This window comes from Prosopis cineraria, unplaced genomic scaffold (genome assembly GCF_029017545.1).
Source record: "Prosopis cineraria cultivar Desert tree isolate PC_DT_omini unplaced genomic scaffold, ASM2901754v1 PC3, whole genome shotgun sequence".
Lineage (NCBI taxonomy): Eukaryota > Viridiplantae > Streptophyta > Magnoliopsida > Fabales > Fabaceae > Prosopis > Prosopis cineraria.
Window position 1 is genome coordinate 19,959,615 of NW_026555334.1, and position 27,776 is coordinate 19,987,390.

At 33.3% G+C, this 27,776-nt stretch overlaps 1 long non-coding RNA gene across 23 annotated transcripts; it reads left to right on the plus strand.

The window, feature by feature from the left end:
• The first annotated feature begins 380 nt into the window (after nucleotides 1–380).
• LOC129305284 (uncharacterized) lies at nucleotides 381–27,776 on the plus strand. 23 transcript variants are annotated; one of them, XR_008591965.1, is made up of 11 exons: nucleotides 381–825; nucleotides 966–1,909; nucleotides 24,652–25,003; nucleotides 25,096–25,314; nucleotides 25,411–25,667; nucleotides 25,743–26,276; nucleotides 26,469–26,698; nucleotides 26,775–27,115; nucleotides 27,191–27,269; nucleotides 27,360–27,455; nucleotides 27,531–27,776. It is a non-coding gene; the product is annotated as an uncharacterized LOC129305284 (long non-coding RNA). The 23 variants fall into 23 exon arrangements; XR_008591966.1 differs by having other exon boundaries at nucleotides 27,407–27,455; XR_008591967.1 differs by having other exon boundaries at nucleotides 26,775–26,942; nucleotides 27,011–27,108; nucleotides 27,360–27,776.

Consider the following 27,776-nt stretch of genomic DNA (forward strand, 5'->3'; position numbering starts at 1 on the left):
TATTAATTGTGTGATTAGGAATGGTAAAGTTTGGATTGAATTGGGACTTTAAGATAAGTATGATTCCCAAAATATTCAATAATTGACACTACTACAAAATGACTCATATGTGATGGCTCTTATTAGACAGTTAGTTATATGTACAACTATCTAATAAATAACGACAAATGAGCATATTGGACAGTTTTAAAAATAACTATCTAATATATATATATATATATATATTGAATAGTTATTTTTAAAATTATCTACTATATATTTTAAAATTTTAATATTTTTAATATTAAATGCATGTTGGACGGTTATGTGATATGACGGTCCAGTATATATTTTAAATCCCTAATTTAGAGCCATTTTAGAACTCAGCTTCTATTCTTCGCCGCCTCGCTCACAGCTCTGCGATCACCATCTTTTAGTACTTCCTTGTTGTTCCTCCCCTAATTTCACAATGGCTTATTTTTTTCTTCAGCTGAGAAATAAATTGGAGGTTACTTCGTTGATGGTTGCCAAATCTTGATCTCTGTCGTCTCCTTCTAGGCCGTCGCTTCGTACAGCTACGTTGCCCGCAGTTCAGACCTCCTCTCAACACTACTTCACTAGTTGTTCAGAGTTTTGACTCTACTTCACTGTTCAGATCTTCTCTCCGAAGTTGTTTAGTTCTAGTTCTGCACACCGTTCAGTTCCGTTCCGCTACTCGCCGCTACCGTGCACTTGCATCCTGCGATTTGCCTCTGCCTCCGCCGCTCGGTGCTTACTTCTTTCTTCCCCCTTTGTTGCTGCTCGTCGTGTCTTGCTGGCTGCCTCTTCGATCTCGCCACTACTGTGGTATTTTAAATTGAATAAACATTCATAATTTAAATTTATTGATGCCGATTTGACTCGGCTTACTAACGTGGATTGGTTTGGTGCATGAATCACAAATTCTGCGTTTATGGATTTGTTGGCTAACCGTTGATGCACACTAGTTGTTCAGGTTTGTGGTTAAATGTTTCCTCTCAGACCTTTTACATTTTGCTCCTTGTTATTTTGCATTTATGGATTTTATTGATAGTAAGTAATTCAATGCTATATGGACGAGTCTTCCTAATTTCACTTTCACAGAGAAGATAAATTTAAACTCCTCTTTGACCTCTGTGTCACTTATTGCCTAGCAAGTGCGTAGTCATGAATTAACATGTCATTGACCAATAAACTACGAACTAGAGAGGAAGACTAAAAATTTATTACTATGATGAGTTGTTATGCCTGCGGTTCATTTGGTCATCTTTATGGAGCCCCTGTATCCTTTTGTTTGACCGTGAAGAAATGCTATAATTAATCTTCTTGTGCGTGAATGCTAATGTCACGAATCAGTTCATGTCTATGCTTTTCATTGCATCTCTCTTTGGGCATCCATATATATATTTACTTGTATATATGCTGATTTGGTAGGTATTTTTGCTGCACTAGATTGTAATTATTGAGTTAAACAGAAACATCTGTAGTGATTCTGACAACAAGGATGGTCAACTATTCCCATTCTTCAATAAGCAAGGTTCTCTCTCTCGATGGGAAAGAGTTGGTATTGTTTATGGTTTCATGAATAGTATGACATGCTCTTGATTTTTTTATTATCAATAGAATGTAGATATATATATAGATAAACTTCACGTACGAGATCCGTTAATATATAACTGGTGCATATACCTCTGTCTGATTTTTAGCTTTATTTATCTCACATAATTAATGATGTTATTTTAGTATTACTTCATGTTGAATCCATAGCATTTCATCATGATCCATCTCTATCTATGAAATCTCTGCTTTGGAAAGGTTAGGTGTGAGCTCAATGCATGGAGTGATTCTTTCTCGTGCTTCCAAGCTCTATAATTTTGTAGATTGGAGAGGATATAAAGTTGTTTATAAAGAGGTATTTTACCAAGCAACCACATCCTTTCATCATATACTACTTCTCCTTTGAAAAGCACAGTCTTGACTGTGATTAATTGTATGCTAGCCTCCACTTTTGCATGTGTATTGACCAAAGATGGTAAAGAATTGGAAGTGCTTGAAATAATTCATCATTATGTTGAGATCCTTGATCAGTGTTTTGGTAGTGTGAATTCTCTAAATCTTTCTCTTTATAAGGGCACTGATTGTATTATTGAGAAATATTTCCCATCCTTTTTGGAAAGGATCTAAGAATTTCATATGTCTTCTTTATTTTAATATTATAAATATAACTTATTTTTACCCCCCACCTTTAGCAGGTATGTGAGTTGGGACTTAATATTCAATTTCCACAAGGGTTCTACAGAGTTTTATGTGTGGGGATTGTTGTTTTTACGGAGTAAATACTTTATTTGATCTTCTATGCTATCTCATATAGACACAAGGACGCATCTGTATGAAGTGAAGTCAAGAGCTATTATTTTTGGGCATTCGTATGGGTTAGGCAAATTAAGATACATATACCATCTAGTCATAGTCAAAGTTATTCTTGTTTTTTTCTAGTGTTTATGGAATTTATGTTATTACATATTCTAAATTGAGTTAATATATCCTATTATAAATTGAATTGAGTTAATATATGCTATTATAAATTTTATGTTTTATTGAGTTGTGGGGCATTTTTTTTGGATTAGAGAGAATTCTCCAATCGAAAAAATGTCCCTATTTTTTTTTAAATGGTCATCCTATATTGGATGGTTATTGTTAGAACAGTCCCATATGTGTTGTCAAATATTGGAAGGTTCACATAACCATCTAAGATATGTTTTTCGAATATATAATAGCCTCATATTAGACGGTTCATAACCGTCCAATATAGACTAAAATAACTATTTAATATAGGTTTTTTTGTAGTAGTGAATGAACCGTCTAATATAGACTAAAATAACCATTCAATATAGGTTTTTTTGTAGTAGTGAGATGACAATTGGCCCCACACTTGAAAAGCATGTTAAGAAGTCAAACTGGGCTCCACATCATTTCACATGCATAAAGCTACTTATCATTTGATGGAAGAAGATGATTTGAATTTAATTATTCAATTAAGAAAATACAAGAGGAAAATAGCTTCATAATTGGGTACCATGTGAGACATAATTACACAAGTGCCACTACCTTTTATGTACATATCAGTTAAGTCATTCCCTTACCTTTCATTTCTTCATTTCGGCCAAAGCAAGAGAGAGGGGGGGAGAGAGAGATGAGAGGAAATTGCAGAAGCTTAGAGGGAGAAGTTGTAGGTAGAAGAGAGGTCTTGAAGATCCAAGGTCAAAAGCCAAAAGTAAATGTGATTTCCTAAAGTTTTCTTCCATTCTCTCTTTGATTCTTCCATTACATGTGTGTTTTAATGGCTGAATCATTGTCTTCTCCACTTGACCAAAACTTGGAAGGGCTGTTCTTGGGAGGAATGTTAGAGTTTTAAGCACTTATGGTCTTTTATGTTGATGATCTTGATAGAAAGCATCAAGTAGGAAGCATGCATGTGATTTTTCTCTATGGTGTTGTTTTGTCTGAAATTTCTATTAAGTTTCTGGACATATATGAAGTCTTAAAAATCTTGGGAAATGTTATATAATGTTGATTTATGTGTGTATTAAAGGCTGGAAGTTTTTTTAACAAACAACTTATATTTTCAAACTGAAAGGATAATCCATGAGATACAAGCATAAATTCAACACTGTCCAATTTAAAGTCTGGTTTGTTGCGTGATACTTTCGAGATTGTGTTCTCCTATTATGGCTATGAGATTTGGATATGTTTTAATAGACATGATAAGCTTTAAAGTGAGTCTTATTTGGTAACCAAATAAGTATAGAAGAAGTTATGATCTCTCTAAGTTAAGGCCAGAAATCTGGAAGTCACTAGAAGTGAGTTTAGCCAAAGTGAAAATTTGCTTGTGATTCTAGAATTATGAGCTTACAGAATGGCCCACATGATATTTTTATATTACAATTGGGATTAATATGGATAAATGGACACCAAAATCATCCTCATATGATTAGTATTGAATGAGTTATGAATTTTTAAATATTGGGTCTGAAAACTAAAAATAACTATGTTTTAATCTAGAACAGTGGGGCTCTCGAGGCTATAAGTGGTTTCTATAGCAAAAGGGCCTTCTATAAATGATTTTTCATTTATAGAGGGCATCCCAAGGTTTATTTAGAGACCAAGATCATGGGTAAATAATTTTTTAGAATTAGTTGTGATTTTTTAAAGTTAATAAAAATTTTTAGAAAATTTAGGTATGTGGCAGAAACTTGAGAATTCCCAACATCCAAGTTACTAGTTGTATGTTCCATGTTTGGGCCTAGATTATACATGATTGTATAAGGTATTTGTTGCCACCTAAAGCTAGTCATTATGGGCCAAAGAATTTTAAATTTAAATGTTACAATTATATGTTATTAAGCCAAAGTAAGTCACATTTTTGGTCTCAGGGTCAAGCATTTAGTTAGGGTAGGTTAGGGTGCATTCTTTATTTATAAAAGAAGATTTGCATGAATGTTAACTCTAGTATTATCCTATGATAGGTGTTGGTATTTGTGAGTGAACCCAGAGTTCAAAGACTTGAAGAGATAAGGCAGTAGCGAGTAATTAACTACTACTAACTCTTGTATTTATTTTTGAGCATGTTAAGATGATGTAAACCCCTAAAATTTTTCCCAAAACAATTAATTCTATCATGGTAGAAAAGTGTTTATCATGGTAAACAAAAGTTAACTAATCCTATATTTTCTTTTTAAAACAATTATGTAACTTAAAATACTACTATGGTAGAAAATGATAAAACATAGCTTTATCAAATATTTCACCCTTTAAAATAACTATCAAAGTATAAAAGATTAAGTTAGATAAATAAGTACTATTATGGTAAATAGAATTTAAACTTCTTAAATTGTCATTTCTAAGATTTGGAATCTTAAGCAATTGAAAACAATATAAGTGTGAAAGCCCCAAAAGATCCTTTTAAAATTGAGAATATAATAAATTCAATAGAATAGAAAAAATAAAAATAGTTATGTATTTTAAGATCTTAAAATCACCTATCAACTTTACCAAATAATAAAAAATAATTTTCAATACTACTCATACAAATCTACTATCATAGTTAGGTTACAATTACTCAACACATTTTATATCAATAAATTCAATATAAAAGCATTTAATAATTGGTTTGGGTTTGCATAATTCAATATATCAAATAAATTTTAACTTCCCACATGTCATTAAGTCAACATCACATTTTTCTAACTTCATACTCCTAACAAGTGCAATCCATAAACTCACAATCAAAATAGTTTATTTGATTACTTTTCAAAACAAGCCAATTATATAGCTCAATAATCATGTCATTTCAAACTATTCAAAATAAACCAAACATCAAGGTTATAGTCATCCAAAGTGTATCAAAAGTGTAAATAGTTTGAAGGCATGATTATATCTATTGAAAATTGTGCCCTATGGTCAATCATTGTACTGTGTACATTGTTATTTAATGAATTTATCTTTTCTTATCATATCAATTGCATGTTCACTATGATAATTGTATCCTTGGATAAATTATAATGATTGTTCTAAATGTCTCTGGTCGATCATTTATGAGGGATCATAGAGGAAACAAGGCTATTATAACTTCAATTATAACGATGGAAATCGAAATCATAGGCACTTGAAAGAGTACAAGGTGTTGTATTGACTTGCTATGAGAAAGTTTCATGGTACACATTATAAGCTTATCTCATATGTAACTATATACTAAGCTCTTTGACTTGAGATCATCATGGATTTCTATATGATGAGCATTGAACTTTGACCTAATTAAAAGTCACCTTTGATCGGGTGAATATAATGGCTATGATTGAGTTTAGTAACATTCATGCAGAGGAATATGAGTGGTCAAGATGGAATTTTTTCCTCACATTAAGTGAGAGATATTACTGGGTCCCTCGATGAGTAAGATCGAGAAAATGTATGGCCATACTATAATGGAAAGGGGTTTTTTCATTGCTACAGTCAGTCTACTCAGAGATCAAGAAAGTAACGGTCAGGTAAAGGAGAATGACAATTCCATATCTCATACTTGACTGAAATATTACGTGACAAAAGGGATATGAATTGGGTAGTTGCAAATGTCTTGCTAGAGTCCACTTGTGACTTGTGGGCTAATAGTGTAATTAGCGTACTGCCAATTTCATATGGGCCTACAGAGTCGCACACAAGAATAGCCCAATTTGAGCTATAATGTTCAAGTTCATTGAATTTGAAATATGTCTAGATTCAATGAATGTAATATAGGGTGAATGAATTATATGTATATATATATATATATATTTTAAATATTTATTTGATAAATATTTATATGTATGTTTATATGAAATATGAAATATAAAATATAATTATATATATTGTTGAAATATATATGTATATGTATATTCATGTGTGTGTGTATTTGATATATATATATATATATATGTATGTATATAAAATTAAATATATATATATATAATATAATATAATATAATACAATGCAATGCGATGTATGTATGAATATGTGATATATTTTACATTACATTATATTATGTTAGTTTTAAATTTAATTTTATATGATAGATTAAATTTTATAATTTAAATTTATAAGATAAATTTAAATTAGATATGATATTAAATATTTTATTTATAAGATAAATTTAATTTAAATTTCGGTTGGCTCTTCAAGAGGAAGGCAAAAGCCCTAATCTATATATAATAGATACAAGGGGACGTGCAAAAAGAAAGTTAGAAAAATTCTGATAGCCAAATACTTTGGGAGCCATGAAACATTCTAGAGAAAGGAAAACTAACATTTAAAGAAGAACAGACATTAGAAGTGCTAGCATGTTATTTGAGTTAGAGAGCTGTTCATGTGGATACTGGTAGAGGGAGCATATCTACATTGTTGGCTCCTAAGATTTAGACTCTTGAAGAGAATGCACGTGAAGCATGAAAAGAAAAAAAGTAACTCTTCTTTCCACTTTAACTTAAACGATTTCGTTTAGTTCATATCAAAATAGGGAATTCAAAATTTTAATATTTTATTGCGCCTCCCTATCCAACAATATCATTACATTCATATAATTGTCAATAGATAAAAAGCTCTGACATAAGCAAAATAATACATTAAAAATTATAAATCAAAATAGTCAAAATAGATCTACACCACTAAGCCTCAAGGTCTTCTCCATGCACCACTCTTGGCTCTTTTTCTAAAAATTATCAATCACATAGAGGCTAAAACGTCTTAGTAATTAATGCTAATTTATAATAACGTATACAAATAGTTAAATGTGTGCTTGTTAAGTAGGGAAACAACAATCATATAATTCTAACGAAAAATATATGAAATATTGTAATACGTGACAACCAAACATTCTTTTCTCCCTCCATTAACCTCGAGTTGTAGCCTTCACTTGATGCTAAATTACTTGATAAAAGGTAGATTAGCCCGAGCCTTTATAAGTCACTTATTGGGCCTCCAATAGAGGCGTACCATAGGACACAAAAATACAATAATAATAAGTCTTCCAACACCACCTACAAAAATTAAACACTTACACATTAACATTGTATAATTATATATTATAATTTTTACAATTTTTTCATTTTCAACAATGTCATAACATAACATCCCACTTAAAAAAACATTTAAAAATATATATTTATTGTTCTATAATTTTTTTTCCATAAACATAATAAAATAATTTCCCAAAAACAATTCATAGATTTTCTCAATAATCACACAAATAACAAGAGGCAATCCTAATCATAAACTAAAGTATAGTTACTTCGTGACTTTTTTTAATAAATTATTCTTTAAAATTTCTTTTCCATCACAATTTTCACCAATAATACGATCTACAAATAATATATTATTTATAAATATTAGTTTCAATTATTGAAATTAATAAAATAACTCTAATAATAAAATTAGAGAATATAACATAATTCCTAATCTCTTTATTAATACAAATTTAAAGTTAGTATCATCAAGTAAAATTTTTAACTCTTCTTTTAATAATCAATAAACATTAAAATCAACCTCTAAATCAATTTCTATTATCAAAATTTTTCTTTTTATTTCATAAATTTACACCTAAAAATATTAAAAACTTGCAAATTTAATCTCAAGCTTAGAATCATCATTTTATAGCCATAATAATCTATTTTTCATTCTAAATAATTATCTAAACCTCAATGAATCAACATATATTTTTAGATTTAACAAAAATATATCCATAGGAGTATAGAGTTTAACTTATAAGCTTTAAATTCAAATCCCATTAATAGATTTATATTCTAGAACATTTATTATACTATTAATAACCTCAACAACCATATTTATTCAACATAAATTCATTCATCTTCCAAACTTTAAATTCTTCATCATCACAAAATCAGAAACTAAAGGAGTTAGATGACTAAAAAAATTTTTTAAAATACTTACATAGTCTTAAAAGGTTTCAAACCTCACCCAAAATATTCTATTATGGGGCATTATCATAAAAATTTCTCCTGAACTCTCCCCTTGTTGCGAGCTCATGGTGTTGTGTGAGTGAAGATGATAGAGACGAAAATGAGAAATAGAAAAATGAAATAAGGGTGTTTATTTTAAAGAAAAGGGGTGGGTCCTATACTATAAAACTTCTCTCTATTTATCATCACCACCACCACCACTATTATTATTTTAATTTTCGACTCTCTCACCTCACAACTTTTGTCTCTTCTTTTCTCTTCTTTGTTTTTTTTATATCCCCCCCCCCAACACACAAATGGATATATAATCATTTCTCCCTTGCCACCTTTTCTTTTCTTTTCTTTTTTTATTTATTTATCAATCAATCTCTCTATCTCTTTTATATTTTTTTCTTCCCCAATAATAATAGTAATAATATTTAAAAATTTTAATTTAGAATTATATCTCAACTTAAATATAATAATCTTCTCCTACTAATTTAATTACCTTTAATATTTTTTAAAATTTTCATTAACTCAAATTAACTATTAAAATTTATATTAGGATGTTACAGATGAAGTATTTGCCATGTATGCTTATGATGATGATGATGTTATGTTGGATTCTTTGGCCATTGTGAATTTCCATGCTATACTTATGATGTTTATGTACATGATTTTTCTTAGATGTTTTATGAAAAGGTGTGTATATATATCTATATCATGTTGTGAATACATAAGTAGTATAGTTGCTATTAAGATTCTTCGAATCTTACTCTCTTTGACTAACCTTTTAGGCACAAGTGGGATTGACTGAGGAAAGGCTAAGGTATAGAAGGGTGGTTTACAAGAGAGTGATCTTTTTGACTAGTTATATATATATAGATGTATAGTGGACATTTAGTCTGCCAATATTTTGAGAATATTATCAAGGCCATATGGTATATGCATATCTTGTATATAATGTTAAGGATGACTATAATGGTGTTCATAAGAACACTTTCTATGATTGAAGTTTTATGTTGTGTGGTGAGACTTGGAGAGTAATAATTGTGTTAGGTTAAAGCAAAGAAAGTAACAAGAAAGGTAAGGAATGAGATTTCACTAAGGTTCTAAGAACATAAATGATTTAAAGTAAAGAGAAGTTTCAACTAAAATTGTCTTGAACTGATTAGTGAATGATATCTCCTTAACTATATCTACTATGTATGTCAAATTACAGATAGAAAGAGAAGAATGTTTTTTGTCTTTCTTGAATCAAAGGAGTTATGTTTTAAAAGAGTAGCAAAAGTTTTTGCTATAAAGTGCTTTGATAGTGTTACATTGATTCCTTCTTTTATTAGATGGCATACTTAGAGTGTTACAAATGTTAGACAAATATCCCATGGTAACAATCCATTACATTAATGTTGCATTGGATCTCATAGTGTCATCTTGACCATATGGATTGTTACACTCCCCTAATCAAGGTGAACTCCTACCCTCTCATGATCACGCATTCTCACACCAACATATACTATCAATTCTCAATTATAGCCACATACATATAAAATAAATCACATACTTCATTAGCTTCTCAAAATAACTTTCTATAATAATATACTTTTATACTTCAAATCCTTTTCAATGTAAAGTCATACAAGTTTCCAAATCATGCCAATGATAAAATCATATACTATATTATACTATACTATACAAATTTACTTATAAATAGTAAATCTAACTAACAAATAGAATGAATTATTTAGCTACTTCAACTCTTTTATTTTTAGAAAGGTTACCTATGGTACTTATCAAGCTATCAACCTCCTTTCACACAAATCACATGCAATTCACCTCAATCTATACAAATTAGCATTATAAGTCAATTATCAAATTGACTAAAAGTACTAATTACCACAATCAATCACTATTAACCACTTAATCATTTTCACTTAACCTTCTTAGGTCCTAATCATCCTCTTTAAGCTTTATATCACTTTCATTAGCTTATACACATTTCACACCCTTTCGAGCCTAAAATCTTAAAGCTCAATTATAAACCACCAAACTAGTTACAATCTCTTAGTTTATCTCTTGAGAATTTTATTACTAAAGTATGAGAAAACAATCCCTCAAAACCCCCTGATTCAATTTCTCTATGTATTAAACTAAGAGAAATTAGGGTATAATAGGAGCATATAGTGGAACGAAACTTACTCGCCAAGTCACACATTAGAAATATCTCCTGACACCCAGAAATTGCTTGCCCTTATAAAGCCTAGTCTTCTCACCTCTCCTTTATGCTTCTTTCTTCTTTCCTCCTTCTGAAGGAGTAGTGCTACAAGCTCTAGAAGGCTTTAAGTAAAGCTAATATTGAAGAAGGTGTTGAAACTTCTATGGCCTGCTTCATTAATGGCCTAAACACCCAGTCAAAGGTAATCTAACTCACCTACAGACTATGGTTTCCCTCTTCACACACTTGTGATAGAGGCATCGTTGACTCCTAACCATACTCTAATGAGCACTAAGGAGCTGCCAGACTGTCTGGATGTCCCATAGTAACAGTCCCATAATATGTTGTATTGGATTATCCATGGTAACAGCCCATATAATGCTGCATCGAATGTCCTATAGTGCTAGCCTGATCATATGGATTTTTCACTCACTTCTCCCCACACATATCTCCACATATCTTGGGTGAACTCCTATCCCTTTTGATCATGCTCTTTTCACAATTTCTACTACTTTCCTTCACATTTCCATAATATATAATATCATAACATATGTATATCAATTGAAATTAATAACCTTTCAGATTTCATTTCATAAATTAATGTTCATGCTAAAACCATTTTCAATATTAAATCACGCATAGAAATCAAAAAAACCATAGTTACATAATTACTTCTACATAGTTATAATAGTTAACAAATATAACAAATTATATAGTTATCTCAACCCTTCTGTTTGATAGAAAGGTTTACCCATGTAATTTCCTTATTTGAATCTCTTTTCACTTATTTACTCGTTACATACTAGAGTCTACACAAAATTGACAAATCAAAGTCTATCTTACTATTGACAAAAGTGCCAATTATTGTTATTAAGCACTTAATGGATACCAATTCTACAATTCACACTCGATTATGCTACTACTACTGATTACCCCTCACTACAAGCTTTAAGCTTTACCTGGCCAAATTTCTCTCACTACTCTCTCCTTAGATTAGGTCAAATTGTACTTATAACTTTAAAACTTTATCGTTTTGACTCAAACTAGTTATAAAGTACTAGTTTAGTTCCAGAGAACCTTTTTATTATGATAGGGTAAGAAATCAATTCCTTAAAACTCTCAAATTCAATTTCTTAATAGCTAAAACTAAGAGAAAAAGGGGTAGAATCAAAGGTTAAAGTAGTATGAGACTTACCTGATAAGTAACAAGTTAGAAACATTGCTCTTGCTCTCAAAAACCAAAGCCCTAGTAGAACCCCCTTTCTCTTCTCCATGCTATACGTCTCTAATTCTATTTTTCCTTTTGTCTTAGGAGCTGTCCCACGTTTTTACTTATTCAAGTTTTACACGTGTCGTGGCGCATCTACCCTCCATTACGGTGTGTGGCATAGTGAGGGATCCTCACTATGCTCGCATGCTTTGCTCTGGATTCTACTCTTTTCCTCATATCTGTTCAAATAACATCCCAAGGAGTCAATACAACCTCTCACTATCTAGAACCCTAATCCCATATTAAATCATTAACTCGTTTCCTTAATCAATCATTAACACAGGATTAAAAATTTATGATGTTATAGTTCTCCCCTCCTTTTAAGAATTCTATCCCCAAAATTAAAATAATCATTGATGCACACTTACCTAAGGGAATAATTGAAGGTATAGCTATTGCATTTTAGCTTTTGTCTCCTAAGTTGCATCACCAGGAGTCATACCTTTCTAGAATACCTTTATCAGTTGAATAGTCTTGTTTCTTAATTGCTTATCCTTCACATCCACTATTCACTCTGGTTCTACTTTATAGGTCATATTCTCTTATAGCTCCACCTCCTCAGGTTCAATCATATGGGAAGGATCCGGTTGGTACTTCTTCAGTTGAGACATGGAATACGTCATGAATTCTGGATAATTGTGGAGGTAAGGTGATTTGATATGCAACAAGTTTGAGTCTTTCTAAGACTTTGAACAGGCCCATCAATCTAAAAGTCAATTTCTTGGCCTTAATTAATCTCCCAATTCCCATTATTAATGTAACTTTTAGAAATACATGATCACTTATTAGAAATTCCAATGGTCTTCTTTCATTGACATGACTCTTTTGCTTGCTTTGAGCTGTCAATAGCTTCTACCATATCAATTCAATCTTTTGAGTGTTCTGGTCTACAATGTCAGGCCCCATTATGCTTCTTTCACTCAGCTCGGTCCAACACAATAGCGATCTATACTTTCTTCCATACATAGCTTCATATGGTGCCATTTGAATGCTGGAATGGTAACTGTTATTAGACGTAAATTTAGCCAATGGCAAGTAATTATCCCAGCTACCACACATCTCTAGCACACAAGATTGTAGCATATCTTCTAGATTCTAAATAGCTCACTTAGTTTGCCCATCAGTTTAGGGATGATAAACAGTACTAAACTTCAAAGTGATACCTATAGTCTTTTATAATGCTCCCTAAAACTTGGATGTGAATCTTAGATTTCAATTAAAGACTATATCCTTAGGCACTTTGTGTAAATGCACAACTTAACAAATATAAGTCTCTGCCAACTTCTCAAGAGAATCACTAATCTTGATGGCTAAAAATTGAGCTGATTTCATTAACCGGTTAATAATCACCCATATAGCATCATGCCCTGACTGAGTTATTGGTAATCTAGAGATGAAATCCATTAAAATGCTGTCCTATTTTCACTCAGGTATCTCTAATGGCTGTAATGTCCTAGCCAGCCTTTGATGCTCAATCTTTACTTTCTGACAAGTCAAGCATCGTGCTATAAATTCATTTACCTCCTTTTTCATTCCTGGCCACCACTAATAACGCTTCACATCCTGATACATCTTCATAGCTCCTAGGGTGAATAGTGTATTTATTACAATGTGATTCACTTATAATCACCTTTCTCAAGTTGGCATCACTAGGCATATAGATTCTATCCTAGTATACGACAAATTCACCATCATTAAAGCTGAAGTCTTTAGACAGATATGAATCAACCTCTTCTTGAATCGTCGGAAGATACTCATATTCCAACTAGTTAATAATGGTTTAAAGAGACTAATGTAACTAATAGATCTTTGGACAACCTTAAAAGAGGGTTAGATCAAAGTACAAGTAGGCCATTGCATGGGAAAAAAATTCAAAATGAGTGTGGAGTTCTCTGTGCCATGTGTTGCAACGCATGTACAAATTTTTACTTTTATCAGATTGCAAAATTAAATGAAAAATTAAAGAAAGAAAGAGAGATACCGAGAAGGCTTCAGAGAGAGCTCGTGGTCTACTAGGGCATGCCCATGAGAATATATTGAAAGCATTTGGAGAAAGATTTAACTTTGGGTAAGCTTCCTTCACTTCTCTTTCTCCCTTTATGCGAGTTTTCTAATGATTTAGATATTTTGGGGCTATGATTTTGTGTTTTCTTGGATAATGGTTGAACCCATTGACTTAGCTAAGCTCTTAGGGAGTTAAAAGCCTATAAACTTATATTTATGGATTTCATAAAGATTTAGAGTTGTTGGTTAGGGTTTGGACAAACTCTATGTAGAAATTAGATGATTAAGAGCAACATAGATAATAGAATGGTGTTGTTTATGTGTTGAGATGTTAAATAAAGTTAATGTAGTGTGTTAAAAGGATTTTTAGGGCTAAATTGAGGTTTTAAGCATAATGGGTACCCCTAGTTGTATTATAAATAGGGTAATTAGTGAGAGTATTTGACAATTAAGGGTTTAATTATGTAGATTAACCTTGATTGGGCATTGTGGTGCTAGTGGACATGTGTGGAGCCATTGGTTGACCACAGTAACCCTTTCGTTGATAAAAAGGTTGAGGTAATTCAATTGTCTAATCTCCCTTTTTGTGTGTTTGAATGATAGTGTGTTTGATTTAGAAGTTGTTTTGATTTAATCCTAGCATATTATTAATTTGAGATTATGATTTTGAAACTATGTGAAATGGAATGAAAACTTGTTCTAATGCTTTTGTATATGGATAGCTCAATGCTCTCTTTATGTAAAATTCCTTGCAAAATTCTATGGTTTAAGTGAAAATCAGAAATTGTGATAAATGATATGTTATGGATATATGTTGGGTGTATTAAGCATGTTTGGCATGATCATTATAAGAGGGTGGGAGTTCACCCTAGTGTGTTGTCCAAAATGAGCCATTTTGGATTTGAGTTCACCTTAGGTTCCACAGCTATTGGAATTTAGTTTTGGGATTTTAGGCACCTTGGTAGTGTTTTGAACAAAATGAGTCATTTTGGATTTGGGTGTCTAAATTTCATTTGACTTAGTGTTTGAGTGTGGGACCGATACCAATAGCTAGGTGGCTCTAAGAGTTATGTGTGAATGCTTGAATTGCTCAAATTGGACGTCAGACAGTGAAATGGCCCGCTCCAGAAGTTGGCCTGTAAAGCTATCATGACAACAGTTTATTGTCATGATAGTGGTCGCGTGCTGTGGCGGACGATGCACTATGCCATGACGTACTGTGCATATATGGCTATATATTTTCTTATGCTTCTATGTCTTATTTAATTGGTTTTAAATCATATTTGAGCTCAAACGATCTTCTAAAAAGGATTTTCTTGAGATCTTATGTTTTTTAAATATTCTTTAAACCCTTGTTATAATGGCCATTTGTCTTGGGATTGGACTAATCTTAATTATCATAATAGTGTTCTATGTTTGGTGTTCTGTGTGTTTGGTAATGTTAGGATGACGTTATAATTTGGTATCAAAGTGGAGTATTGCAAGACTGGTATATGTGATTGAAGTCTTTGATTGACTTGTTTGTTGCATTCATGTGTAAAAGATGGCATATCTATTCATTATACTTACCTTTCCCTTATATAGTTGTTTAGTTTGTCCACTTACCCTTTTTGTGGTTATTTCCATCCTTAGAAGAGGAGAAAGGATGGCAAGAAGAAGAATCACCAGAACTATGGGTGGTAAACCATTTAACATAAATGTGGTACCAGAAATCAATGAGTTACCATCGGAGAAATCACATCCTAACTAGTCAGAACTTGGAGCAACCTAGAAATGAGCCACAGGGCAATGAGGCCTTGCTATTGGAGATGAGGAACTTAATGCAAGAGATCTGCAATATGGTGCGAGGTCAAGGTGTGCCCAGAAATAAAAGGGCGAGAGAAGACAGTAGAACTATTGAGAATGAAGAGGAGATGCATGAGGAAAAAGAAACATATGAAGAGAGTAGACCTAAGCAATCTAGAGTGGTGGTTGGTAGAGGTTCACCCAAGTGTTTCTATAGACTTCATCACTAGTTTTCCTAGAACTCAAGTGAGTTATGAAGCAATATGAGTGATTGTGATTAGTTAACGAAGTTAGCACATTTCTTGGTAGTAAAGACAACTTATTCGCTAGAAAAGTATGTTGAGGTTTATGTGAATGAGATCATGAGGCTTCATGGAGTACCGAAGGACATTGTCTCTGATTGTGATATGAGGTCCACATCGAATTTCTAGAGAGCGTTGCAAAGAGCAATGGATACTAGATTGAGATTTAGTATGGCTTATCATCTACAGACTGTCAGCCAGACTAAGAAGACTATCCGAATGCTAGAGGATATGTTGGAAGCATGTGCCTTAGAATTGAGGGGTAGTTGGGATACACATCTATAATTGACAAAATTTGCCTACAACAATAGCTTTCATTCTACTATTGAAATGGCTCCATATGAGGCATTGTATGGAAAAGATGTTGGTTGCCTCTGTGTTGGATAGAATTGAGTGAAAGGAGTTTGTTGGGTTCAGATTTGGTAGACCAAACTACCCAGAAGATCTAACTAATTAAACAAAAGTTATTGACATCCCAGAGTTGATAGAGGAGCTACATGGATCAGCGTAGGAGGTCATTGGAATTCTTGGTGGGTGACCATGTATTCTTGAGAGTCATGCCGGTGACTGGCATTAAGAGTTGATAAAAGCTAAGAAATTGACTCACTAGTACAAAATATGAAATTCATACCCCCATATCTACATCAGATATAGCGCTTATAGTGTAGAAATCATAGGCGGTGGCAATCTCATAAATAAAAGTTTTTTCGACCAATATCTATATCGAATCTATTTCTAAACTGGTGTAGATATACACATCTACACCAGGTTTAATCTTGACCGGTGTAAATATGTTTATATTTTTTTAAAAATAATTATCCCCTTTGTCACATCTACACCAGCTATACTTCGTACCTGATGTAGATTATTATAGTTTTTTTTGGTTTATAAATTTATCTACATCGGTTCCATTTATACCTGGTGTAGATACATTTCATATCTACACTGGTTGCTACTGTAATCGGTGTAATGTATTTCATTGTCATTTATTATATTTTTTTTCTTTTTTTATTAACTTATCTACATTAGTTTCATATATACCCGGTGTAGATGTTAAATAAAACTAGCATATCTACACTAGTCGTTGTAGCAATCGGTGTATAAATGTCTTTATTTTAAAAAATAAATTTCTGAACCCATATCTACATCGGGTTGCCTTTTTAACTGGTGTAGATATTGCATTCTCCCCCTCTTCTTCACATCACTTTTATTTCACAACTTTCATTTTTCAAAATATGCGTCACTCGCTCCGAGAGCGTTCATCATCTTCTAACCATTCTCATTCAATTTTTGTTTCCAAATCTCCATTACTCTAATGTTCCTCCCACCTATTTCGTTCCTTTGCCCTTCCTCCTTCGGCCTATGCTATCATTTCACGTTGTCAGTGGCTGTGGGTTTATTGCAGTTGGTCGAGATCATTCCCTATGCCAAATTCTTCGAAACCCCTTTCCCTTCTCTACTGAAATCTCTTGCAATTGTTTGAGATTTGCTTTCATTCTTTTGCTGTTGAAACACTATTGTCAAGACGTCCTTCACCACTAGTGACTGGTTTAATATGCGTGGATAAAGCTTCATCCTTCCTCGTTCATGGCTTGATCGTGAAATCCTCCTTCCTTTTCGTGTTGTTGGAGTTCTAAGGCCAGCAGCTTTGATCCTTTCTTTATTATTGTGGATTGAGATTAATTATTTATTGGCTGCTTGCATTATGTCTGAAATCTTGCTTATGTTATCTCTGAAATCTTTCCCTTCTTTTCTCTGCTAATCCGTGTATAACGATAAATTATGCTGCTAATTAATTTAACCTCCTCTGCTTGGATTATATTTAAACTTTCTAGTAGCTAGTGGTCACTTTTAATTTGACTTCTTGAGTTATGGCTTATTACCAGGTGGATTAACTTGTATCTTCCATCATAAAGTTGTATTTATGATCTTGGTAATTCTAGTGCCAAATTGCTATTTTGGTATTTTCATTGGAACTAAACTAGGTATTTTTACTTGATTTTGAATTTAAAGAAATTGGGTTATGCCCATATAAATTTTATTCGGCTAGTTTATTTTCTATGAATTAAATTATTATGACATCATTACTAATTTATTTTCTGTATGCTGGTGGAGTGCTGATAGAGGCCTAAGGCCATTAAGCATTGCATGTGACTTTGTTTTATTTAAATGATATTATTTTTTCCTTATATTTTTAATTGTAAATTTATTAAAAAGTCCAAACTTTAGTGGAGATTCTGCCAATTTTTTTTTAAATTATTATTTTGTCCCTTCTTCTTTCTAGAAAGGGCCAAAAATATAAAGTTGGCTTCCCTCTTAATTATTAGATAGGAGGGAAGTCAACTCTAAAAAATATTCTCAAAAGATTGAAAATTTCCAAATTAAATTGGAAATTATTGTGTTAGCATGCTTCTTTCTTATTTTTTTTAATATATAACTCTTTGTCTGACCCTATCATAATGGATTCAGTAATAATCCATGAACTTTGTTGTGTTTTAGGAAGACAAATTAAACATGGGTCGTAGCTGGATAGATGCCAAATGAACAAGCACAAAGTATGGTAATGGGGTTAAGGGATTCTTGGAATTTGCTCAAAGTAATGCTGAAGATGATAGTGTGAGGTTTTATTATCCCTGTAGGGACTGTTTGAATGAGAGGCAGCTAAGTGTAGATAAGATATATGAACATTTAATTTGTGACGGGTTTCTCAAAAGTTATAGAGTATGGATATGGCATGGTGAAAGATTGAATATGCTGATGCCGAGTACATCTCAATCGTGGCATGTTGATGTTGTTGTTGATGATGATGAAGATGATATGGTTAATCGATTAGAGAACATGATTTGTGACATGGGTAAAGAGGCTTTTGAGCAATCCTAAGCATACAATAATATATACAGTGACATAGAGACACCTTTGTATCCAGGGTGCGAGGAATTTAGTTTGTTGAAAGCAGTGTTGGAATTGGTGAACTTGAAAGCTAGATCCGGGTGGAGTGGTAAGAGTTTCACAAAAATGCTTGAGTTATTCAAATTAATGCTTCCAAGAGAAAATGTGTTACCGGTTCGTTATTATAAGGAAAAGAAAATTTTATGCCTACTAGGCATGGAGTTTAAGAAAAATACATGCATACCCAAATGATTACATATTGTACAGGAGAGAGCATAAAGAGGAGCAAAAGTGTCCTGTATGTGAAACATCAAGGTATAAAGAAAACAAAGCTTCTGTGAAGGTGTTATGGTATCTTCCAATCATACCAAGGTTTAAACGATTGTTTGCTAATGAAAATGATGCGAAGAATCTGAGATGGCATGCAGATGAGAGGATTTTAGATGGGAAGCTTTAACATCTAGCCGATTCGGAGCAATGAAAGAAAACTGACACTTTGTTTCCTAAGTTCGGCAATGATCCAAGGAACCTCGAGCTTGGACTTAGTACAGATAGCATGAATCCTTACAACAGCTTTAGCAGCATATATAGTTTATGGCCTGTTTTGTTGGTGATTTACAACTTATCTCCCATATTGTGCATGCAATGCAAGTATATCACGTTGTCTATTTTCATTTCAGGACTGAAACAGTTAGGAAATGACATTGATGTTTACTTAAGACCCTTGGTTGAAGACTTGAAAAAGCTGTAGGAAGTAGGGGTGGATGTGTTTGACGCAAATCGAAAGGAGGTATTCAAGTTGCATGCGATGATCTTTTGCACCATAAATGACTTCCCTACATATGGAAACTTGTCAAGCTACAGTGTTACGGGGCACAAAGCATGTCTGATTTGTGAAGCAGGTACATGCTATCATCAACTTCATCATGGAAAGAAAACGATCTATCTTGGCCATAGGAGGTTTCTTGAAGAGGACCACTATTATTGTAGAATGGGGAAAGCTTTCTATGGTGGTCAAGAGTGTAATGTCTACTTTGACATTACCAAAATTCACCACACAATCACAACAAACAATCATAATTAGGAACAAGTATTTGCTCCTAATTTCACATTATATATATATAAGAGTTAAAACTAATAATCTTTAGAAATAATTATGGAATATTTGGGATCTCATAAAAACCCTTCAAATTGATAGTTTGAGCTCAAACTTAATGATTTGTAAAGGTATTGGAAGCATGGAAAAGTTTTGGGAAGCAAACCACTTCAAAACAAGGCCAAAAATGTCATTTTTGAGTGTTTTGGTCTATGTGCCGCGGCTTGTGGTCCATGCGCTATGGCATGTGGCACAGAAAGCCAAGTTTTCTTACTGTACTGTGCGCCGCGGCTTGCACAAAATGCGTCGTGGCGCATGTGTCCATGACAGAAATACTGTCATGACAGCTTTTCTGGACGAACTTCGAATGCACGCCATTTTCACATCCGATGTCCGATTGGAGTGATTCAAGTGCACACGCGAAGCTTGTTCAATAAGCTAACTAATGGTATAAGTTTTGTTACAATCTAACACCGTATGAGAATTTTAGACACTTGGATGCAAAAGTCAGTTTTTAAAGAATTTTCAACCATCTAAGTACCTAAAACTCATAACTTATACCATTAACCCATTGTGACGCATGAATCAAGTCCAATGGCCCAAAATACAATTGAGTGAACATTCAAATACAAAAAAACATACCAAACAAAAAATTTGGCTACTCAATGGCCATTTCACCCAATATGGCCAAAACACACAATCAACACTACAAGCACTATTTTGCCGCTATTGCCACATAATACCTTACAATTATATTGTCACCACATAAATAAAACATTCTTTGTACTTGTATTAGTATTTTAGCCCATCACCATAAAAATTCCCACATATTCACATTATATACAATATTAGGCTAAAATACAAAATACCATAGTATGAAATAAGTGCAACCAATCAAAATGATATGCATTCCTAGTTGGCAACATATAATATCATATAACAAGTTTATGTACACCACTCAAACCAAAATTGGGCATTATTATTCGATATAACAAATCTACAAATCCTTTCCCGATTCCTTTCCTTGCTCAATCTCAGCTGTAGAACCTGTAAAATTGTAACCATGGGGTGAGATAAAAATCTCAATAACTAAGATAATCTACATTATTGATTAACAAGCTAAGTTATAAACAAGCATTAAAATAAGTAACATAATTACATTATATAAGATCGCCACAAATTGCATGCATGATCTCTAACCATTTGGTCCTCCAATACCCCTGACCGAATCGGTAGGCTATTTCACAGAACCAAACCACATGTCTGGTTTCCAAGCTCACTATCCATGATAGCACTACCTGGCCAAGGTGTCCTAAACCACTTTTGGACTACTGGTTCCTCCTATTACAAGTAATTGGGGGTGTCCTTACTCCAACACCACATGCTACGAATGTTAAGGAGTATAGTCTTCAACTCTGCACCCTTTTAGGTACTAAGAAGAGTGAGTCACCAACACCGCACCCATTTTCGAGCGCTAAAGAGCGTAAATGCTACACCTGGCATCCTGAGGTGCCAGCAATGCCATATAGACTTAATCTTCACTATCTCTACTAGGGTGACCTCGTTCTCTCTAATATGCCACATTTCAATACATATCTCTACTCGACCATGCATAAACAACTTTTCAAATAAATATAACAAATCTTACCATTTACTTCAAAAATATAGAATTTCACAAACTAATACTCTACTCATTTTCTAAAATAGTTAACCTGTAAAGAATTTATATATATATATATATATACTTAACAAATCATAGAAAAACAACTTGAGAATAACTTATACAAGGTAATAAACAATGTAAATTATCTAGTTACCTCAACCCTTTTGTTACTAAAAGGGTTACCCGTGGTACTAAATTTCTTTTTGTGTCAAGGTAAGTCTTTTCACACCGCAATCTACAATAATAAGTACTATATGTTAATTTTCAATTAACACAAGCACCATTAACTACCAATAGCCCCCCAATTCTCCCACTTCTCACTCAAATTCTCAACAAATAGGCTTATTAAGATTACAATTTGTTCACACATTTCCTTTAAGCCTCCTTCTACTCTATCACATCATAAAACTTAATATCTCAACTTATCACACTTCATCACCCTATAATCAAGTTAGGGCTTGATTTAAAATTCACCAAACAAGAAAGTAGCTTCCTATTACCACATATCCAAGATTAATAAACCTAAATTAAACCTTTAGAGTCAATAGAAACCTTCAAAACATTGACTTATAGCTTAATCCAATTAGACCAAATTCTTACTCTTCCAAATCCCACGGAAAATGAGATGAAAAGGTAGAAGAGAACGGTAGGAAACTTAACCAAGAGTTTGGAGACTCAAATTATCTTCAAAATCCTTTCAAATTGATGCCTTAGCAGTGTCCAAAGTTGCCCCCTTCGTTCTCTAGGTTTTTCACCCCAAAATCTATCAATTTCTGATCATTTCTGAAATTTTAAGTTGCCTGCTGTGCCGTGCACCACAGCACACGCCACGCAAGCCACGGCTCACGACGCAGTGAGAAACAAGTTGATTTTGCTCCCCCCAATGCCTCCTGACTTGATCCGACTTTCATCCTATCTTAATTTAGAGCCAAATATGATCTAAAAATCTAATTAGCCACTCAAAAACATAATTAAATAAATTAATCATATTTTTAACTAATTTATCCTTTAATTAATCAACTTTTCCAAATTTAAAGTTTTAGGATATTACAAAGAAGATGGAACTGCCCCAAAGCCATTGACAGGGGAGCAAGTTTATGAATTGGTGAAAGGTATTAAGGTTACATTTGGCAAGACTAAAAGAATAGTGAAAAAAGTATATGGAAAAAAAGATCTATCTTCTTTGACCTTTCATATTGGTGCTATCTTGATGTGAGACATTGTATTGATGTCATACATGTGGAGAAGAACATGTGTGATAGTATTATTGGAATGCTTCTTGATAAACCAGGCAAGTCCAAGGATGGTGTGAAGGCAAGATTGGATTTGGTGGACATGAAAATTAAAGAAGACTTACATCCAAGGCTGGTTGGTAAGAGGACTTATTGTCCTCCGGTTGAACATACTTTGTGCAAGGATGAGAAAAAAAGCTTTTGTCAGTGCTTACATGACATGAAAGTTCCCTTAGGGTATTCTTCAAATTTTAAAAAGCTCATGTCAATGAAAGATTTAAAATTAGTAGGTCTCAAGTCTAATGATTTTCATGTTTTAATGCAACAATTATACCAGTGGCTATTTGAGCCTTCTGGAAAGATGAATTGAGAGATGTCATAACCAGGATTTGCTTTTTCTTCAATGCTATATGCTGTAAAGTCCATGAGCCTGAAGAATTGGATGAATTAGAAAATGAAGCGTATCTTATCTTGTGCCAACTTGAAAAGCTCTTTCTTCATTATGATACATCTAATTGTTTATCTAGTGAGGAAGATAAAGTTGTGTGGCCCTGTGTATTTACGATGGATGTACCCAATTGAAAGAACAATGAAAGTTCTAAAAGCATATGTGAAGAGTCTACACCATCCTGAAGCATCCATTGTGCAAAAATATGTCTCTGAAGAAGTAGCAGAATTTTGCCAAGATTATTTGAACAATGTACGACCTATTGGGTTGAGACAATGTGATGTCAAAGATCATAGACGTGGCATTTCTGTGAAGACTGCTGATCCTCATGAATTGCAATAAGCATACTTACATATCTTGAATAACGTTGATCAAGTTTAAGACTATATAGATACGCATAAAGAACTCGTAAGGAAGCAAAACAGTCGAATTAGGATAACTGAGCAAAGACTAATTAGAGAGCATAACAATACTTTTGTAAAGTGGTTTAAGCAGAAGGTTGAGAAGGAAGATTGTGTTTTTGATATTGTTAAGGGGCTGGCACAAGGTCCTGAGTGTGATGTTATATGGTGGACTGCATTTGATATTAATGGGTATTTGTTCTACATGAAGCCTCTAGACAATCGGAGTAATGTGCAGAATAATGGTGTTACGCTAGTGGCATCAGGCATGCACTTCTCAAGCTCGAAAGACCAAAAATCCTTTATTCACATCTATGCCTTATTATCGGGTTATTGAAGAGATCTTGGAGGTTGACTATATTAAATTTAAAATCCCTATTTTCAAATGCAAGTGGGTTAATGTTAAAAATGGTTTTTATCAGGATAGGATGGGATTTACATTAGTTAACTTGAATACTTTAAGTTTTGGCAATGAACCTTTTATTATGGCAGACCAAGCGAAACAAGTGTTTTATGTCACGGATCCAAGAAGTGAAACATGGTCAATGGTTCTTGAAGGAAAAAGAGAGGTTAACATTAATGAGAAGGATTGTTCAAATTTCAATATTTCTGAGACTCCTTCTTTCTCGATAGGCTTGCCTGTATTGAATGTAGAAGATGAATTGGATGATGAATATAGCACGAGAGATGATCATTATGAAGGGATATGGGAGAATATTACTATTTAAAAATATCTTAAAAGTTAGTTATTTATTTACAACATGTATGATTTATTAAATTGGTTATTTATTGTGTTTTATTCATATTAGAACATGCTTTATTTATTAGTTATATCACTGATGATTTTTACTTATTGTCTAAACAGGAACATGGAGGATTAGAGTGTTAATTAGGACCAGCCTGACCTTTCTACCCTAATCGTGTCTACTAGTGGTGATGACTGTGTAACTGTTAGTCCTCAAACTATGGGTAGCAGCCAATTTACATGATCTAGGAGACTTAGAAGTGGCATGCGATTAAGAGAGTTAGCTCTAAGTCGGAGCAGAGGTGAGAAGATTTCGATCCAGTTTGATAACAATTGGAAGCCAATCGGGCTTAATGGGGCTAAGTTTACTAGTTTTTTAGGCCTCCAAACTCATAGCAAGCCAAGTATATTGGCACCCACATGGGATGATCTCCCAGAATGAGTGAAGGAACAGATATAGGAAGCCATCAAGGTTTGAGAAATGCACTTTTATCACTTGTTATCATTATTTGTTACTGATTATTATGACTATATCACTAACTATTTCAATGACATGTATTTCAGGTCACATAACATGTCCCCACGAGTATAGACTTTAAGTATAGGTTGATGACCTGGGCTTGTGATCATTGGAGGGGTTTCAAGACATCACTGGCTAAGAGATTTGTGCATATTGAGGTGCCAGAAGGATAGCTATGGCCTAATCCTTATACCCAATACAAATTTCTCGATGCAGCTACTTTTGAAGAATTTATTAGGCTTCGGATTACGCCAGATGCTCTAGTGAGTTAGTTTATTTTAATTTATTTTTTTGTTTATTTTAGCTATATGTCATTGTCTTTATTAGATAACAAATATTTTGTAATTCTGATTCACAAGAAAGGAGGAGAAAGGCATAAGAAGTTGGAAGGAAGAATAATTGCCCCTAAACAAAGTCTCGTGGTGGTTATGTGTTGGCCGACAAGGAATTGATGGTTGCCAAGAGGAGGAAGAGAGAAGAACAAGCTCAATCAGATCCTTCTATTCCACTACCTCCACCATCTCCAATACATCGTGATGAGAGATGGATTTATGCTCATAAGAAGAAGGACGGGTCCTTTTTAAGTGAGCATGCTCGTGAGGCTGCTCAGAAAATTGTAAGTACAATTGTCATTTGTAATCTTATTTTAAATATCAAATATTACTAATTAATTATATTTTATATGTTATAGGATGAGCTTAAATAGAAGCAATTCGAGGGATCATTCATCCTAGAGGGAATAAATGATATCCTGACTGTTGCTATGGGAAAAGGAGAGCATTCTGGACGTGTTCGGGGATTCGAATTAAGGGTGAGTATAAGAGATGTATTTGGACTACCTCAAAAATGCCATTCTTCAAGACTCGTGACTAAGGAGGAGTTGGATGTGATGTTAGCTCAATCAAGGGCTGAGGCAAGGGCTGACGTTGAGGCTACTCTTGAAGCTAGGCTGTAAAAGATGAAGGAAGAAATGATGATGGTGATGAGCTCAATCAAGGAGCGAAGTGGCCCACAAACTCACTCCCTTGCTTGTCATCCGAGTATTAAAGGGAGAAACATCTTTCCACTTCTTTTAGAGGATGACCCTACTCCAGAGGGTGAACTATGCTACTTGTATGTGGAGGACCTAGAAAGACGCTTAGTAGCACACGGTTACATCCACAAGGGGTTAAAATGCCACTTCCAGGAAGTTCAAGTAGATGTTGTCGAGGTCACTGTTGAAGAGGTAAAAATTGATGATGCTTCTGTCCCATTCCCTATTGATAAGATCAAGACAGTAAAAGATGCTAAGGGCACTTTTTGCTTATAGCCAAAAAGACTTGTTGGGAAGCCTCAAGATTTGATAACAAATTTTATTTATTACTTGTAATGAATTCTTTATATTTAAGAATATGTTACTAATTTTTGTATTTAACAGGCAACCCCATCATCCCATAAAGTGGGTTGAAAGCCACAATTGTTCGAGCTAAGTTTATAGGACCGATTTGCATTGATGGCATATGGTGGATCATTTCCATCTTAGTGTTTTAAAGCGAATCCTGATCTTGCTAGCTTAAACAACTATGAAATCTTTGTTGAGAATGAGGACCTTTGTCGGATTCTCATTGATACTAACCTAACCATGGCAAATATCCAAATTGGGATGATGTAAGTTTCTTCTTGTAAATTTAAATGAAATTAAACAATTCAGCTTTTTCAAACTAACTTGTTTTTATTTTTGTAGGTTTTTGCATCAATTGCTAGTTTCCTCGGGTAAAGACAAACAATATGGACTTCTTTGCCCACGTTACACTAAAGATAAAGAGACCACCAAAGAGGTAAAGGAGGTATATATGAACCATAGGCTCAGTGAAGGTGGAAAGGAGTGTTATTTTTCCATGTTTCTCAATCTGTAAGTAAATATATTTCAATTTATTCATAATGGTATCGAATATTTGCTTAAATGACTTTTTTTTGCAGTACACACTGGTAATTGATAGTGTTTTCAATGAAGAGCAATTCCATAATCTTTTTATGCTCTTTGCATCGTAAACTCAATCCTACAACGAAGAAATCTTGTGAGCAGTAAGTGTGCTTAAGGAGTCTTATAATAAAATTTTTTTAGTGATTAAGTTACTAACTATGTCATGTTAATGATAGGGCTATGAGGATTGGCCAGAACATTTAGTTGGGCAAGGCCCCATGTGATGTCAAGGATCCTACATGGATAACACCAAAGGTAATAAGTTATACATGTTTTTATTTTATGTAATTTTGATGATAGAGCCTTCTTTCAGTATAATTATGATAATGTTGTGTTATTCCATAGAGCCATCAGCAACCCCTTACTAATTTGTGCAACTTTTATGTGTTGAGACATGCATACAATATCATCACCGCTGGCTTGACTAAGTTCACTCAGGAGGTAAATGTAATTTTAGATATTATTTATTTTTTCTTCTAATTACTGATTTAATTCCCTTATCCCTAATCTTTTCAGATGTTCAATGATCCATCTCCATTTTCGGATTCAGAGATCCATCAAATAAGGCAACATTGGGGACTCTTCATGTTCGATCTTCATAATAATTTCTTTAGAAGAGTGAACTGTGTCGTTGTAACATTAGTAAATATAGTTGTGTGTAGGATTACTTAGTTGATAATTTATGTTTTATGTGTTTGGAATTATACATAATTTTAAATTTATTTGATTTGAACAATATATGATTGTCTGGCTAGTTCATTA